The following is a 15,495-nucleotide window of genomic DNA, read 5'->3' as shown; positions in this document are numbered from 1 at the left end:
TCAATCGACAGGGATGGGTACGTGAGGAGGACGGTACCCATACGTGCGATGTCCCTGAGCCCTGGGCTGGCCTGAGAGCGCTCAGGGCTGGGCTTAGAAACCTGCTGTTCATTCCCCCCGCCCCCGCTCGCCCTTTCCTAGCTGTGACCCCACGCCGAACTCTGACCTCTCTGGAGCACGGATTCCTCCTGTCCAAACTTGTCTTCCAGTTCCCTTTCGGTATTGGAAAAATCAAAGGCCATGGCTGAAAAATTAAAAAGCACCTTAGAAATAGAGCTGACAGAAGGATCAATTAAGCAATCTGTCACAGTTACTTCTATTCAGAATTTGAGAAACCCTTGAATTCCTTTAAATTCACCCCAGATTTCCTGTGCCCTTCCAGTAAAAATAAATGGGTTTCCTCAAAACTACGGTGTCTCTCAGAGTTAACTGACTTATTTTTAAATCTGTGAAAGTGAAATTTCACTTTTCAGATTCCTTGTGTTATTTGCATGCCTAAAAAAATAATTTGGGACAATACCACGTACTGAGTTTCATTTCCAGGGACAAGCAGGTGTTTTACAAATTTCAAAATTGGAATTATAATCAGAAATTAGTGGTCACGTTAATATTTATGTGTTAGCCACAAAGTAACCTGTAATTCCCCCCCCCCCCCATTTAAATTAAATTTCAAATTAAGTCATATGGATGAAGCTGAAGCACTCTTAGACCAGCCCATACCTCTCCCTGCTCCCCTGGCATCCTGAGGTATCCTTATTACCATATTCATGTTTCTTTCCAGATATTTTCTCAGCATTTGCATACACATTCAAGGACCCACTGACCATGAGTTTTTGTTTTTAAACGTAGTTGATACCATGCTGGATATAGCTTTCTGCAGCCTACGCATCTGGTGATGTTAGTATTTAAGATCTACCCCTTTGTCCTACTTTTCCACAACAAGAATAAGCAACAGTTAATCCAGCCATTCTTCTCTCGATTTACACTTAGGTTATTTCTAGTGCTTGCCATTACATTCTAAGCGGTTTTTGTAAGCCAGCTCATGTCACTGGCTCTGACAGAAATGCACTTTGCAGAGACACTTTGCAATAGTCAACCCAGAAAACTACACACTTGTGGGCATGATGCACAAAAAGCATCCACATCACGGTGTATTTCTACCACCTTTAATATAGGAGCGAATAAATAAAAATGAAAAATCCCCAAATGAAGTATATTTTGTGGTGAGGCCTGGGGAAGTTTTCAAAACAGAGTTTGTGCATCCTTCTAGACTCCGAAGAAGAGCGAGATTGAGAGAAGGAGCTGGGGGAGGAAGGGAAGAATTACATATGTGTAAGGATCAGCCTGGAAAAGTGATGTTCCACGACCATTTGGCATCTCATTATACTGATCTTCAATTAGAGTGTCATATTTCCTTGTTACTGTTTAAATGTAATATTTTCAATTTTAAGATTGGCCAAATCCTTGTGACTTTTGATTGATATTGCAATTAATACATTTGTGTTATTTCCATAATCCTTTGAAATACATCTTTATTAAAAGTTATAAGGATTTTTAGTTTTTCAGCTAAGTAAAACAAAAAATTTAGAAGGATTATCATTTCCTTTTACCTGCTGCATTACACAGAAAATCTGTGCTTATAAATCAAGAAATGTGCCAGTAAAGGAATCACAAGTTAACTGATAATCGGAAGACTGTCAATTACCACAGGGTTACCACAGGGTAACTCAGATGCTTCAGAGGCATGTTACTTCTCAGAACCTCAATATTCTCATCTGTGAAATGGGGGAGTTGACATGTGTACTGGAGTAGTAGTGATGTAATCAGTGAGGCAGTGGGCTGGGGAAGGGGGTAAAGGGGGTGTTCTTCAGAGTCAACCAATTCTTGACATTCTAGAATTTACGCTCCATAGTGCCAGAATTCCTGCTTTTCACGCCAGAAGCTGGGAATCTAGTTTTTATGAGGTATCTTCAAATTTTAAATGCTAACAACTTAAATAAAGCTTTTAAAAAAGCGTGGTGGGATCCAACAATGTTTTAGTGAGGGCTTAATTTGGCCTTTAGGCTAAATCATCGTGCTGCACTAGTTAAGGACATGTATTGCCCTAAAAGTCTGCAATTCTGCTTAACATTTCTCAAAACAGAGAGAGAGCAGTGGTGTTGATCCTACATGCCAAAGTTAGATGGGGAGGAGCTGTCTACCCACGTAACGAGTGCTGAAGCACGCAGAGTGAGACACCTCTGCTGCTTTGCTGCATGCATCCATGTGGTTGCTCAAATGTGGTTCTTCAGAGCCCCGAGCTTTCGAGTTGTTAGCGGAGCCCAGTTCTCTGCCTGGGGATGGGAGGCACTTTGCTGTTGCCTCAAGCAGTGGCTCTGGGAATGAAGTCACTCTGGATAAGGTGGAGTTCCTGGTTTGAGAAACCATAATTTATCCTTCCTTTTTCCTAAAAATTCCAGACAGTGTCAGAAACATGGGAAACAAATAACAAGAGTTGAATCACAACTGCATTTAGGGAGGATACTTTTTCACCTGGTTTTGAAATTCAAAAAACTACTTGAATTAGGGAATATTTCAGACAAAGAGTAAATACAACAGACATCAATGCATCTACCAGTGAGATTCAATAAATATCAATAAGCTCTGATTTGTTTGTTCTCAGATCTTTCCCTCTGGGCAAAAAAACCACATAAATATAGAAAGAGTCATGTATACATTCTTTTCCCCTTCTTCTATTCTGGTAAGTTTGTGTGTAGTATGCTTGCATTTATACTTCATTTGTGTATGTGTGTAGTCTCCATAAAAAATAAATATTATTGTTTTGTGGTCTTTAAAATGTAACAAATGATTGCATTTTATACATATATATGGGAGCTTGTTTTTATCATTCTGTACTACATTTTTGAATTTTATCCATGTTGACACATATAGACATAATTTATTTGTAATAACAGCTGGCACATAGTATTCAATTAAGTAAATACAGTAGGGTTTATTTTTCCTCCCCCATCACATTTTCATTTTACAAAGTTGCAATGGACATCTTTGTATACATATTGTGACCACTAGACTTTGAAATCCAGGTGATTCATATAGGAAGTTCATTTTAAATTTTATTCAGAATTGTCAAATTGACCTCCAGAGGGTTGCACCAATAATATACCCACATAGCTGTTAGGCAAAACTTGATGTACTGAGATGGTAATGGGTGTGAATTGAGAGCTTCCTTTGAACTACTGAGCTTGTGAACCTTTTTATATTTTAATTAGGTATTTGCATTTCCCTCACTGTAAATTGCATATGTCTTTGCCCATTTATCTATTTTGACCTTTTTGTTGCTAATTTATTAGGAATTATTCATATATTTGGATACCAAATTTTTGTCATTTCAATATGTAGTTGATATTTCATTTCAATGTATACATTTTTCATTCAGTTATTGGTGCCTTAAATAATAACATTTTTTTTCACTATAATCTCAAATGTATCCATCCTTTCCTTAAGGTTTTGTGTTCTGTGTCTTGTTAAAAAAAATGCTTTCCTTCACTGAGATTGTAAAAATGTTCTCCTAGAGTTTTTTAAGTTTTAGAAATTAACATTTTTATATTTAGGCCTGTTAACCCTGAACTTGTTTTCTATGAGTGGAATCTGATTTTACTTTTTTCCATATAGGTAACAAGTCGTTCCAACATTGCCATGGCTATTCTTTCATCTTTGCTCTTCTGGATGAATTTTTGGTTCTGCTTGTCAAAGTTCCACCAAAAGTCCATGTGGGATGTTGATTGGTATTGCACTGAACATATAGATTACTTAACTGCCAATTTCTACTGCCAATGCATAGAAACATGGCTAGAACAAACAAATGCAACTGATTTTTAATTTTCAACCCTGGCTCCAGCACCTTTTTTGAATCAACTTATTTCTAATGATTTCTAAATTCTTTTAGATATGTAGGCCATAATATTCTCAGGGAATAATTACAGTTTTTCTTTCTATCCAAATTTTACACTTTTTCCCCCTTGTCTTACTGTGTTGCCAAGCCCTTCTGGTGTACTTCTAGTGTTGAATAAAAACAGTGATAGCTGGTAACTTTGTCTTATTACTGACTTTAAAGGAAGTGCTTCTAACATTTTATTATATATGTGATTGCTAAAGATTTTTCATAAATTCCCTTTATCAGGCTAAGGAATTACCTTAACCTAATTTTGTTATATTTTTTTATTTTTAAGGAATTAATGTTAATGTTTATTTTGTCTGCATCAATTTTAGGAAAATTGTATGTTCTTTACTCAGTCAATGTGATAAATGAATATATTTTTAAAATATTTAACCATTCTTGCATAGCTGTGGGACAAACCCTAATTGGTCATAATGTCTCTTTTCAGTATGCATTTTATTGTTAAATGTAGCACCAATATGGAAAAGAGCAATAACAAGTGTAGCGTTTAATGGCTTATTAACTAAATACCCATGTAAAGACCATCCAGGTCAAGAAAGAGCACTGCCAGCACCCAAAAATTACTCTGCCTTCTGAGCCAGCTGTCATCCCCAATCTCTTCCCTAAAAGAAACCAGAATCTGACTTTTGATAATCACTTCCTTGCTTTTCTTTCTACTTTTGTCACCTAAATGTGCATCCCAAAAGCTGTACATTTAGTTTTGCCTGTTCCGAACTTTATGTATGAGGACTCACACAAAATATGTTCTTTTGTGCTTATTTTGTTTCATCGACATTGTCATGTTGAGGCTGATCTCTCTTCTTGCATGTGGTTATAGATCATTAATTTTCATTGCTGTGTGGTATTCTTTTGCATGAATAAACCACACTGTATTTGTCAATGGTTTCTGGTTTGAGATCATTACCAATAATGTTTCCATAGACATCTTTAACCTTTTTTTGTTGGATATACGCCTAATGGTGAAATTCTTGGTCATAGGGTATACTAATGTTCAACTATCATAATAATGCCAAATAGGGATCCAGATTTGGTTTACTAACTTAGACTTTCACAAGCAGCTTATTACAATTTCAACTGCCCTGCGTCTTTACCAAGTCTTGGTCTGATCAAACTTTTAAATTTTCAGTTATCCTAGTTAGTGCAGGGAGGTATCTCTTTGTTATATTGATTTGTATTTCCTTAATTACAAATATGATTGGGCACTTTTTCATGGCTAATGACCATTTGGTATTCTCTTTGTGAAGCACTTGTCTGACTTCAACCAATTTTTTATGGAGTTATAGGAATTATTTATTTATCCTAGATAGGAAACCCTTATCGATAATATGTGTTGTATTTATGTCCTTACATTCTGTGGCTAGCCTTTTCATTCTCTGAAGTTCTTAATTTAGATATGATAGGATGTAAGAGCTTTTGCGTCCTCTTTTAAGAATCATATATTACTCTGAGTAAAGATAGTCTCCTAAATTAAATTCTGAAAACCTTATTGCTTCACTTATCAATCTACAATTGATAGTTGTATAGGAATGACCCAGAGGTCAGTTGGAAAAATACATATTGATATATTATATTCTGGGCTCTCTTCTATTCTGTTGTTCTATTTGCCAGTACCAGGCTGTCTTAATTTGTGTAGCTTTATAAAAAGCCTTGACAGTCAGTTGAGTAGTCTCCCATCATGTTCTTCAAGAGAGCGTTGGCAATTTTTTACTTTTACGTTTCTATATAAATGTTGTTGATTTCCTTAAAATAATTTTTAAGTAAGCTCTGCTGGGATTTTAATTGTGATTACATTTTATCTGTACATCAATTTGTGAAGAATTGACATCTTTACAATATTGAATCTTCTAATCCATGAAGATGATATATAATTCTCTGTTTATTTAAGACTTTAATTTCGCTCGTTGTCTTAGAGTTTTCTGGTTTTTTATTCCTAAATATTTGATTTTTTAAAAAGATTTATTTATTTATTCCTGCCCCTTGTTGTTTGCACTCACTGTCTATTCTCTGTGTCTGTTCGTTGTGTGCTCTCTCTGTCTGCTCTTTTTTTTTTTTAGGAGGCACTGGGGATAGAACCCAGGACCTCCAATGTGGGAGGGAGGTACCCAATCACTTGAGCCACATCTACTCCCTGCTTGTTGTTTCTCTCGTTGTATCCCTTGTTGCACCAACCTGCCATGCCAGCCCATTGTGTCAGCCCACTGTCTTGCTTGTTTTCTCTAGGAGGCACTGGAAAATGAACCCAGGACCTCCCATGTGGGAGGCAAGCACCCAACTGCTTGAGCCACAACCGCTCCCCTAAAAATTTGATATTTTTGATGCTATTGCAAATGATATCTTTCTTTGAATTTCATATCTAACCATTGAAGATAGAAACATAGTTGATCTTTGTATTTTGACCTTAATCAAGCAATTTTACTACCTGTATTTCTAGTTCCAATTATGTGTCTGTATGTTCTTTTGGGAATTTTTTTCTGTATCGCCTCATATTATCCATGAATAAAGACAGTCTTATTTCTTCCTTTCCAATCTTTATATTCTTATTCCTTTTTCTTGTGCAAATGTCTAGGCTATCAAGTACAGAGTTGAAGAGACATAGTGAGAACAGGCAACCTGGAGTAATTCTTAATCTTCGGAGTTTAATAAAGCTTTTGAGGAAATCTTTCAGCATTTCATCATTATGCATAATATTGTTGCAGATGTTTTTATAGGTAGCCATTATCAAATTAGGGAAGCTCCCTTCTCTTTCTAGTTTTCTAGGAGTTTTATTTTTTATCGTGATTAGATGTTGAATTTTATGTAATCCATTTCTTACAACCATTGTGATTTTCACAGATTTCTTCTCTACTCTATTAATGAGGTAAATTGCACTGATTTTTCTAATTTCAAAGCATCCTTATATTCCTGGAATTAATTCAGCTTGATATGTTATCTTTGTGTTATTTTTGCTAATATTTTGTTTAGGATTCTTGTGCCTGTTTTTTGTTTTGTTTTGTTTTATTTTGTTTTTAAGTGTAATTGGACTGTGTTGTCCCTGTGTGGTTTGGGTGTCAACGGTATACTGACATCATAAAATGAGTTGGAAGTATTTCTTCTCTCTATTTGCCAGAGTAGATGGAGTAGAGTTGACTGAATTTTTTCCTTAATTCTTTATTAGAATTTATTAGAGTAGAATTAAAATAGCTGAAACCATCAGGAACTGGAAGGTTGGAAGATTTCAAATTATAGACTCAATTTAATGAAGACTGGTTGTTTTAGAACTAGTCAGATTTTCTATTTCTTGTGTCAGTTGTGATATATTGTATTTTTCTAAACATTTTTCATTTCATCCTAAATTTCAAATTTATTATTAGAAATTCTTCATAAGTTTTTCTCCCATGTCTTTTTAATGTTTTCGGGATCTGTGGTGTTGTATACCTTTTCATTTCAGGTAGTATTTATTCATGCCATCTTTCTCTTTTGAATTGATCAGTGTTCTCAAAGTTTGAATTTGTCTTTTCAATGAATTAACTTTTGAATTCTCAATCCATTCTGATATATGTTTTCTGTTTTAATTAATTTTTCTCATTTGTTATTATTTTCTCCTACTTTCTTAACCTTCTCCTTTATTTTGCAGTTCTTTTCCTTCTTGAGCTCAGTGATTAATTCATTAATTTCTACTGTCTTCCCTTTTTCTCCATATGAATTTAAGGCTATAAATTTCCTTCCATATACTTCTTTGGCTGCATCACACAAATTTTAGTAAGTAGTGTTTTACTATTGTTAGGTTCAAAATCTTTTCTAATATTTATTGTGATTTCATTGTCCCATAATTAATTAGAATTATATTTCCTAATGTCCAAACATATAAAGATTTTCTAGTTATCTTTTTATTGTTGAATTGTGGTAGAGATTATGACTTCAAAGTTTTCTGTGTATGTCCTTTAGATCAAGGTTTTCAGTCATGTTATTAAAATCATCTATCCTCACTATTATTCTCTCTACTGAGAGAGAGAGGTATATTTGAGTCTCACTGGAAGCTCACAAATTATTATTATTCTCTGAAAATATGTCAAATTTTGCTTCATCTGTTTTGAAGTTGTATTATAGGTGCATACAAATTTAGATTTATTATCCTGAGTAATTGATTTGTTTACCACTGTATCAGTGTCTTCTCTATCCCTGAAATGCTTTTAACAAACTTCAAACCCTGTTTGACAATAATATTACAATACCAACTTTCTTTATCTGGAATGTCTTTTTTCCATTCCTTTTATTTTACCTTTCTGTATCATTATATTTTGGTTTACAAACTAATTTATTCAAGCCTGCCTTGTCAGTGCTGCATGTAGACCAGTTGCAGCTACCACAATTGCTTATATATCAGATTTATTTCTACCATCTCATTTTTTGTGTGTGGCTTTCTATTTATCATACTATTCTTTTGTTTCTATTTTCTCTTTTCCAGTCTTTTCTTGGGTTAATTGTCTTTATTCCCCCTTTTCTCCTTTCCTCTCTTGGAACTTCCACATTCTGCTTCTCTTCATTTAATTATTGCCCACACTTCCTAAAATGTACCCTTAACTTAATAAATTCCAAAGTTAATCGTATCTCTGTCCTTCTAATGAACTAAACAAGGACATTAGAATTCTTTAACTTTTATTATCACTCTATCATCTTACTTGGAATTTTTTAAACTCTCAAATTAATCCTTACAGTTTTTATTATTTTACACATAAACATTGTTAGCTTTTATTCTGATGTTTAATCATTTCTTTGCTCATATTGCTTCTCATAATCTAATCCTTGCTTCCAATTCAATTAATTCCTCCAGCCATTTGTCTTATGAATTTTCCACATGAGAAAAAATTATTTACCTTCCCTCTTAAATATAAGGTAACTGGGTATTGCATTTGACTTTGACAATGAGTTCCCCTCAGCGCTTAAAGTTCTCTTGCCTTTGGACCTCCATTTTTTGCCATTGAAAAGACTGCTAAAAATCAAATTGTCTTTGAAGTTTCATTATGATGTGTAATGAGTATGTGCGTTGTGTTTTTTATTTATCCTATTCATGGATCTTTAATCTGAGATTCTGTATTTTTCATCAAATCTTAAAAATTCTCAGTCTTAATTTTTCTAGTATTTCTCCATCCCCATTCTCTTTAATCCTGATATTCTTATTAGACATCTGCTAGACCTTTCCATGTGTTCCTCCTCTTCTCCTACCTTTTCGCCTCAGATACTTTCACCTGCCACTCAGGTCCTCTGGCCTAACCTTTCTCCAGGGCTGTGGGCATTTACTTGCCCTAGCTGCCACCCTGAAGCAGACTTGACAAGGCACTGCCTGATGGTTCCCCTGTACTCTCCTCCCTGACTTCCTCTTCCACCCAAGAAGTGCAGGACATTAACACCTGCAGGGCAGATCTTTGACCAGTTGGAGATGGGAGCCAGGGGATAAATCTTGTGTCTCCTCCCACCAGCAGCACCGTCCTGAGGTACGGGGATTCACACTGGCTCTTGGGACAGTCCCTTGAGGCCAACCAGGAGTGGTACTTGGTAGTTCATTGTTCCTTCCTTTCATATTATCCTTCTCAGTAACTGCCCATCTCCACTTCCTTGCCCTTGACCTGCTTCATAAAGTTGCAGCACATTAGCCTTTGTCTCAGGCTTTGCTTTCTTGGGACTCCACTTATCTTTCCTATCTTAATCTATTTTCTCTCTCCATGTTGCAAGCTGTGAACCTACCTCATGTCTTTCTTCCAATTCTTTAATTCTCTCTTCTGCTGTTTGTAATTTTAATAACACATGATAATAAAGAACTTAGGAACCATTCAGCATGGGTTAAAATGCAAACTCTGTTCATTACCAGTTTTCTGGGTTTTTTTTTTACTTTTGTTCAGTTTCTTCATCTTAAAATTGAGATAACAGACCCAGCCCAGAGTTTCATGAGGATTAAATGAGTTAATACACACCACATATTTTACTATGCTTGTCACATAGTAATCTTCAATAAATGTTTACTCTGACATTGTTATCCAGTAGATTTTAATTTCAATGAGTGTTCTAATTTCTAAAATTACTCTTTGGGAATCAAATTTATCTGTTCTCTTTTATCTTGCTTTCTTGTTCGTATTTTTATTTCCTTTTTTGTGCCTTTAATCATGTCACACATATTTATTTTGTATTGTCTTTCTAATTTTTTTATGTTATTTCAAGGTCTGGGAACATCTCTTGTTTCTTCTGCTAACTCTCACTCATGGGAACACAGTGTGGGTGAGAGATTTGGGGACAACAAACCTTCTCTGTCATCACTCAGCCTGCTTCACCTATTTTGCCTCTTGCCCATAGACAGGAATTGTCCTGCCATCAGAGAGAAAAAGTGAAGCTTCTACGGGGACTTCTGCTAATTAGGGAGTGAGTAGATACTAACGGCTTTGGGAGTAGGGCACCAAATAGATTTCCTTTCATATTCTCAGGGTCACCATCTCCAGGCCCCTCCCACTGCCCACTTTCAGGGGTCAAGGCCATCACCCCCTTTCAGCCCTGACCAAACTGAGACACTGCTCTCTTGAGTGCTTCTCTGGGCTTAGAGTAGCCAGCTTGTTTTTCGGCATGAACCTTGAAAAAGCTGTGAATTATATGAAATTTGTCTTTGTACTCCCTTTATAATTTCTGCCAAATTACCACAGAGCACAGTAAGTGCCCAGTGTTCCTGTGTATGGGGTTAACTTTGTCCAGTGTCTTAACAGATTAAAACCCTCCTACCTGTGGGTGTCTGATTCAGCCCGCAGGCTGCCTGCTCAGGGAACGTCCTGTAGCCCTTCATCCACGCAGCATCCACCCTACTTGTGCTGTGGCCTTCAGCCAAGAAGCATCGACCACGGAGTAAAAGATTTTCCAAGTTCAGTAAAAACACACGGTGCTCACGGCATTTTTGTTCCGTAAAGTTTATATCTGGCCTCAGTCTAAACTTTTAAGCATAACAGATTTTTTTCGCTGTAGGTCATTTATTTCACCTCTCTTTTCAGTTTGAGAAAAAGGAAATGCGCTCCTTTCCCATAATGTGGTCCCTGGGTCAGCGGCAACCGGCCTGTCGTGGGCTCTCGTTAGAAAGGCAGCGTCTTGGGTCCCCGCAGACCTCCTCGATCAGGATCTGCATTTATCAAGCTTTATAAGGGATTCTTGGGTACATACTTTTGAGTCCCTCAAAATACAGTGGGATGGTACTGCCGTATTCTAACAACTGGGACATGATCCACTTTTCAAAGCCTGGGCTGCTGACCTGTGGAAAAGGTTGGCTGCTATCTTATCCAGAATGTAGCTTATCTAAAGGGGAAGTGACATAGCAGGAAACAATTCATGCTTTCTCTTTGGAGTCTGGTGCTGTGAAAGTCAGAGGGACAGGAGGGGAAGGGAACAGTCTAGATCAATAAAGCAGGTGCTCAGTTCGTCCTATTAATTGATTCAGTGCAATTAATTTGATGATCATTTATGCACATTCAGAGGCAGGTTAAAAATCCACTCCACTGTCCAGTGTCCTGTACATACAACTTCAGGCTATCAAAACCTAGCCCAGTTATTCAGGGTAGGTATTATATGTTGTATGTATGTGTGTAGACATATAACTATTCATAAAAATATATTTAAAGTGTATGATATTTCAGCATTTTCATTTTAATTATTGCAGTGAAATATGGTTTAAAAATGTCATATTTAGCACTGTTTAAAATATAAAACTCTTTAAGTTTTCTGATGATAGTTTTGGGGAATTTTCCACTTTTAATTTTTCAGTTCTATGGTTGTTAATTACATCATTTCTCCAAATTGCTTTCTTAGAGAAGTGATGCAAATGTTTAAAAATGAGTCCAAGTGTATTTAGAAACATTGGGAGATTTGTCATTATGTAGACAAAACAGTCAGGTCACCAAATTTTTTTCCCACTGGGATATTTTCTTATTACATGAACTTCTTAAGGAAAATTTTCTACAAGGAGAAAATTGAGACATCTTCAATGTTCTCCTTCTCCTTTTGTGTCAAATGATAATGTATGTCTGAAGAAACCCAGCGCAACAGGCTAGATATTAATTTTCTTTGTTTATCCAGGGTGATGGAATAATTTTATACTGGTTAGGAAAACTGAAGAGTTCACATGCTGACTTTTTAATAAAAGGTTATATGTGTTAATCAAAATTTGGAAAAGCTTTAAAAGCACAAAAATAAATAAAAATACAAAAACTATCCTTGATCATATTACCCAAAGATAATTACTTTTAATACTTTGGTCTATTTCCTTTTGGACATTTTTTTTTCATTCTGCTTTTTTTGTTTTTCTTACCTAACAGTATACTGGTGAAATTTTTCCATGTCATTAATTGTTCTAAATATCATTTTTAAATCTCTGCAGAGTATATCACTGTAGGTTGGTACATAACTTAAGTAATGCTGTTTCATTGAACATTTTGGTTGTTTCTAAGTGTTCAGTATTAGAAATAATACTAAAATGGAACTCCTTAAAGATAAACACTTACTAAAATCATACTTAATAATTATGCATGTGGGTGTTTTCTTATCAATTGATCTGATTTTGTGCATTGTGGAGAGTTAGATATCATTTCTGTTTTATAGATGAGAGTCTAATTAAAGGGCATTGATATAAAATTGGGCATTCTGGTATAGGGTTCTTTCCCACCAAAAACTTCCCAGATACTTGAAAATGAGTGTCAAATGCCACTTTACTCATCATTTAAGTAACTTAAGCTAATAGTTGAGATAAAATTAATTTTAAAAACTCTTTGGTTACCAAGGATGAATGATTCCTGACACTGATCCTTTAACTAGTAAGAATACTAATTAAATACTTTTATTTACTTAAGTCTTGTCTCTGCAATCTAGAAATATATTCACCTATTTTCACGTTGTTTCCCCTTCTCCACTCCTTGCAGACAAGTGCTATTACTCATCCATCTTTGTGGTTCCAGCTCTTAGCATCACACTTGGTATTACTCGTCTTTGGTGAATATTTATAGACTTGAACAAACATTTTTTTAAAAACACTGAAACTAAAACAACAACATAGAATTAGCAGATTCATTAATCCTTTGGCATAAGAACAAAAAATGAATATTTCAGAAGGAAAATATAATTCTTATTCATTAATTTGGCAATGCAACAAATATTTACCCAGTCCTACTGTGTGCTAGGTACAGGGCTACGTGCTGGGGACAAAGGTCTATAAAACCAACATGCCCCTTCTGCCCTGATGGAATATCCAAACAAGTGAGAGGTTTAGCTATGAAAATAGAGAATAACAAAAAAATTATATGAGCTATAACAGGGTCAATATGGAAAAGCAAAATCTGAGCAGCAATGAGAAGGAAGACTAAAGATTGATAAATGTATAGAACAGTAACTTATAGGCATGATATAAAGCAAACATGTAAGAGCAATGGCACCAGGAAGTAGTAAGATTCAGTGGCTTAAAAACTTAGGTTGTTATATTATGATTGTGATAAAAATACAAAGTATTTGGGGAAATAATTTGAATTTGTATAAGATTTCCAAATAAAACATTTTCAAATTAAAAAAAAAAAACAAAAACTTAGTTTGTCTTCAAAGTATTTGAAAAAGTTGGCAATGAATTCAGAAAGTGAGTTCCTGAGTAGGACTTCTACCTTTTAGCCTATGCCCTAGCTTGAGCCCTTGTCAGCAATTAATAGCAGAGCTCCAAGATTTAAAGAGAGATGGTCTGGATTCTCCATATTTTGCTATGTTAGGGAAAGGCAGATTCTGCAATCCCTTCCAAAATGTGTTAAAAAATTAGCAGTACTATACCTGAAATCGCATGACATAAGGCCTATTGACTGGGGGCAGGAATGTGTTTTAGAATTAGGAAAGCAATAGTTCAAATATGTTTCTTATACTTCTTTAATTCTCCTGTGATTCTGTGACCTTGTATCAACTTCCTGGAATGTATTAAGGAGTTTCTTACTTTGAAAAATATTATTCAATGCATTCTTTATTGCTGGTATTTTTCTAATAACATTATTTGAAAACATCAGCAGAAAGGACATACTCCCTTATCACTGTCCCCATTAAAAAATGAGCCGGTTTATTTACCTTACACTACTCCATGTAAATACTGATTCTAAAACTCAGCCAGTGATTTCATCACTTTCGTGAAATCACTCTTCCAAACAGCTCAACTGGAATACCTCTTAATTAGAGAGATATTCCTGGATAATATTTTATACTTTAATTTGTTCCTCTCTTATCATTAAAATATAGAACGGTTTAGCATGTAGCTATCTTGGTACACAGCTTCCCACAAGCCCCATTAATGTGTAATTGGCCACAACATGGAAGAAAGTATAAATTCATTTGTACATGCTAACTAAGCATCTTAAATGCATTGCACTGTGCTAAGAAAAATCTTGGACTATCACTTGAACAGAGGCTGTATCCTTGTGAAGTTGTGAGATGAATTTGCTGGAATGAATTATCACACTGGGCATAAATATTTTACTTGTTCATCTTTTTTCTTGACAAAAAAAAAGAATGCATGCCCATTTTAGAACATTCAATATATATATAGATAAGTGTATAAAAGCAAAGCAAAACAAAATCACTCATATTATAAGAACCTAGGTGTAACCAGTGCTAATATTTTGGTGTCTTTTGTGTAAAAAATGGGGTCATATGCTATTTGTATCCTGCTTTTTACATTATATTGTTAGTATTTTCTCACATAACTAAATATCCCTTAAAAAAGATTGCATTACTGGGGAGCAGATGTAGCACAAATGGCTGGGTGCCTGCTTCCCATGTACGAGGTACTGGGTTCCATCCCCAGTACCTCCTAAAAACAAACAAACAAAAAACCAACCCTCTTTGGGGAGCAGATGTAGCTCAGTGATTGAGTACGTGCTTTCCATGTATGAGGTCCTGGGCTCAATTCCCGGTGCCTCCTAAAAATAAGAACTAAAAAAATTTTTTTTAATGAATGCATTATATCTCTTCATGTTTCTATATCATAATTTAGCCAATTTTCACATATCTTAATTAAACCTAAATTTTTTATTTTATCAATAATGCTATCAATTTCTTTGCCAACATATCTGAGTTTTTAAATGACCAATTCATACAGGAGAATTATTAACTAGATTAACTGGTATAACTTTTTCTTTTGTATATATCACAAGCTGTACTTGTCAAATAAGATCCAATTTTAATTCTGCTAAGCAAAAAGAGAACAAAATCACCCCAAATCCTATCATTTAAATATAACTGCAGTTAACATTTGATACATATATTCTATTTTCTGTTTTATTATTTAATCCAAAATATGGCCAGAGGGCCTAAATGTAAAAACTTTCCCCAAATGCCCATTTCCCCAATATTACCTCTAGAAAAATCTATCCATCCTCTCTTAACTTGTAATTTGTCTCTGCTCAAAAATGAACCAAGGAATATCTTGGATAGCACCAGGATTTTCTCAGAACAGAGATCTGATGATGAAGTAAACAGCTAATGCCACAAATAAAATATGGAGTATACCAATTATT

The 15,495-nt window shown here is 35.1% G+C and overlaps 1 protein-coding gene across 2 annotated transcripts in view; it reads left to right on the top strand.

The window, feature by feature from the left end:
- The window catches only part of COL4A3 (collagen type IV alpha 3 chain), a 157,694-nt gene that overhangs the window by 910 nt on the left and 141,289 nt on the right, over positions 1 to 15,495 (top strand). The gene's annotated exons all lie outside the window — the stretch shown is intronic.

The sequence above is a fragment of the Dasypus novemcinctus genome, chromosome 7 (assembly GCF_030445035.2).
Source record: "Dasypus novemcinctus isolate mDasNov1 chromosome 7, mDasNov1.1.hap2, whole genome shotgun sequence".
Lineage (NCBI taxonomy): Eukaryota > Metazoa > Chordata > Mammalia > Cingulata > Dasypodidae > Dasypus > Dasypus novemcinctus.
This window is presented reverse-complemented; position numbering and strand designations above follow the sequence as displayed.